Consider the following 3790-nt stretch of genomic DNA (forward strand, 5'->3'; position numbering starts at 1 on the left):
TGGCTTCAGATTGGCTCAGCACTGGTTGTTGCAGCTGCTTGGGGAGTGAACCATCAGATGGAAGATCTTCCTCTCTGTCTCTCCTCCTATCTGTCTTTCCTCCTCTCTATATGTCTTCCTTTCCAATAAAAATAAATCTTATAAAAAAAAAGAGTAGATACATGAAATAAATTAAAAATCAAATCTTATCAACAGATCTATAGATTGTCTGTCTGCTGGTTCACTCCCCAAGCAGCTACAGTGGCTTGAACTGAGCCAATCAGAAACCAGGAGCCAGGAGGTTCCTCCAGGTCTCCCGCATAGGTACAGGGTCCCAAATCATTCTCTTCTGCCTCCTAAGCCACAAGTTGGATGGGAAGTGGAGTGCTGGGACACGTGGAGCCCACATGGGATCCTGGTGTGTGCAAGAAAGATAAATAATGGTCCCCAAAGATGTCTGTATTTTAACCCCTAGAACCTGTGAATATGTTGTTACATGACAAGATCTTCATTGGAGGCTGCTAATCAGCTGACTTTTAGAGAAACAGATTACCCTGGATTGTTCATAAACCCAATATAATCCCATAGGCTCTTCAAATGTGGAACACGGAGGCACAAAGTCATGATCAGATGGCAAGACTCACAAGATAGAAAGATGGACCCTCAGCCTAGGAATGGAAGGAGCTTCTAGAATTGGGGACCATCAAGGGACCGGAGATGCCCATAACCTCCCGAAGGTATGTAGCACTGCTGACATTTTGACTTGGTTTGACCCAACATGTTGATATTTGTTAAACAATCAAAGAAATGTAACATGAAGGCCAAAGGGATAATATTTCCAGAATATTTACAGAAATATTGTAATTAAGGAGGCAATAGAATAATTTCTATTGTATAATGAAACACACACAAATATGGCCAACCTCCTCGGGGGATGAACAAACTCTTATTTGTCGAATGTAATTTAATGAAAGGAAAAGCAAGTGCTGAGTCAATGCCTCAAAGTATAAAATATATTTAGTCATTCTGCAGAATTTAGAAATAGATTACCTTAACTGTAAACAATTCCTTCTTTATCTTTCGGATGGTTTAATCGTGTGACTCGAAGGAAAAAATGATTTTGTGTAATAAAGGAAATGACCCCAATTTCATTATATTCAAAATACGACGTGTTATTTGCAGAACATTTTATAAGAAATGCTGCAGTAGTTCATCAAAGTTAACACATGAAAGAACCTAGGGCTGTTTCTGTGGCTTTTTCTAGAAGTGATACTACTTCTATATAGGAGGGAAGATTTTCATCTTCATTTAAGTCCATACGCCTTTGCTATCATGGCAGGGACTTCATTGTTAAACAGTTTCCTTGAGAACCTGAAGAATGTCTGTGCCTTATATCCCAGAGCTCCAAAGGGACAGCTGCTAGTAAAACAGGGACAGTGGGCAATGCACAGGGCAAGAAGAGAACTGACAAGCAGCCAACATCATGACGCCTTCACAACTACCACTTCTGGCACATCTGACCTCACAGGAGAGCCTCCAGGAACCACAGTGGAGAATCTGAAACCCAAGCCGACTGTCCCTGGGACAGAGGAGCAGACAAAAGCAAGCTCAAGCCTCCAGGCCCTGCACTCTCCATGGTCCCACCACTTCTCCCTCCACCCCTTCTCTTCTGCTTGAGAATCAATGCATTGTTGCCTCTGACACTCTGGTTGTCCTGGTAAGCAATGGAGCTGACTTGACCAGCTCTGCCTCAGACCCAAGTTGGTTCCTTTGGACTGAAGAATCAACAAACAGAACCACCCTTCCCTCAGGCATTGGCTTAAGTGTTAACAGAGAAAATGCAAAATGCTTCACAACCAAAAGTGAGCTGGGGAAAGCAGCACCTCATCCACTGACCCCTAGACTCTTGGGAGACTCTTCAGAGTCCTTCAGTGCCTCTGAAAATGAGGGCCCGGGGGGGAACCAGGCCTGACTCTGACTCACCTTGTACATTGATGATGACAGGAAAGAGGGTGAGGATGAGGATGGCATTGAAGAAAGTGCTTTGGCAAGTAAAAAACGACAAAGGGATACCGTTGCTATCAAATATGGCAACCCACCATCCAAGAAGTTAAAGGACAAAAACATCTTGCAGCACACATCTGAGCGAGAGAGGCAGGAAATCTAGCAGCACATTGGAACCTGGCTAGACAGGAGCCTCAGCCAGAGACCCCCCAGTTAAAGAATCAGAGCAAAGAAATATATATTAAAACAAAAGAATGAAGTGGAAGAACAAGAAGCAAAAATGAAACTCGAACACAGACTTGGCTGAAAGTTCAGTCCAAGACCTACAGTCACAGAGCTCCAAGCTCCAAGGACCCTGCAGTTTAATGAGTATGTAAAAGTCAGTGATGCTGCTGATGATGACTGCCAAGCAGACAAGCCCTGGGCCAGGCTGACACCTGTAGACAAGGCAGTGATAAGGAAAGAACTAAATGGTTTTAAAAACACAGAAATGTAAGTTCATGAAGGGAGTTGACAGTTTACAAGGTTTAATCACCCACAATGAAATGAAACACGGATGGATCATCTTTGGGCGGAGCTTTGTTTCCTGGAAACTTGATGTTGCACTGGGATTTGAATGTTTCCGTTTAACTTGTGGCAAAGGGAGTGTGTGTCTCAGCCTTGTTTCAAAGTGCTCCTCACTCACATGGCTCAGAGGGAGCTTAGAAGCCAAGGGAAAGATGCTGTGACTCTTGCCTCCCAGAATGTGTACTTGTGCTAAAGGACATCAGCTCTTCCTTGTTGGGAGGTTTAATCAAAGAAGATGAGCAGATGACAATCGCAGGCTCCCTATTACCTGAAAGCCAAATTGTAGAGTGCAGGTTCAAGAACAATGGTGATTGGCATTGCTTGGCACTTGGAAAGGGTAAGAGTTGCAAAGGGAAAGAAATATTTCATGTGCTAATGAAGAAAACAGAAAATAGAGGCAAAAAAATATTTTTGAAGAGGACATTTGGTAGCTGAAAACTTATTAAGTGGGTTGGGAATCCAATCTTCCAATGAAGATTTCTTGACTTGATCCTAGGAAGAAACTCTGGTATCACCATAACGTTGGCACAGTATAGTACCATTATTTTATGTTGTGCCAGTGTATCCAAGTATTAGAAACAAGTCTGAATGTTTTCATGTATCTTTTTCATAAATGCAAGAGGCTTCTGTGGACTCTTAACAAGCATGCTTACTCAAATTGTGTTGCATGCTTTAAATAGCATAGTTATACACAACCCTCCACAGCATAATAGGAACTAAAGTCACATGTCATGTGACCTTGAGAACTGTAGCAGGCTTTACAAACAAACCTGTTCGTCTTTTCCTATCTTGATTATCTAGAAAGCCAGGGCAATTGTACTTGACATGAAGGAGACAGTATGGACAATCATATTTTGTTTCAAAACCTGACTCCAAAGTTTAGTATCCAAATGTTCTGCCTTCAATTGGTTCTGAGTTGGAATGGAAAGAGTCAGTTATTTTTCATTGTTACATTAGTAAAAGTTGGGCTGCTGCTATTAGAAAGACTAAACAAAGCACAGTGTTTCAAAAATAATCATCCAAAAGCTAGAAAGAACACATAAACTGCCAAGTTATATATTAGGAAACCTCATCTTTTATTGTAAAAGTCTTCAGATTCCATCCATAAATATAGTATTTACTTTCCTTTTTTATCTTTAGAGAGCTTTATAAATCACACTTTATAAATTCTTTAATTGTACAATCTTTACACAAAGAATTTAATTAAAGTGATTAAGTGCTAAGGACCCATTTTGATGAC

The 3790-nt window shown here is 41.2% G+C and overlaps 1 pseudogene; it reads left to right on the top strand.

The window, feature by feature from the left end:
• The first annotated feature begins 653 nt into the window (after nt 1–653).
• LOC101519798 (phosphatase and actin regulator 2-like) lies at nt 654–2527 on the top strand (annotated as a pseudogene).
• Nucleotides 2528–3790: the final 1263 nt, after the last annotated feature.

This window comes from Ochotona princeps, chromosome 3 (genome assembly GCF_030435755.1).
Source record: "Ochotona princeps isolate mOchPri1 chromosome 3, mOchPri1.hap1, whole genome shotgun sequence".
Taxonomy (NCBI): domain Eukaryota; kingdom Metazoa; phylum Chordata; class Mammalia; order Lagomorpha; family Ochotonidae; genus Ochotona; species Ochotona princeps.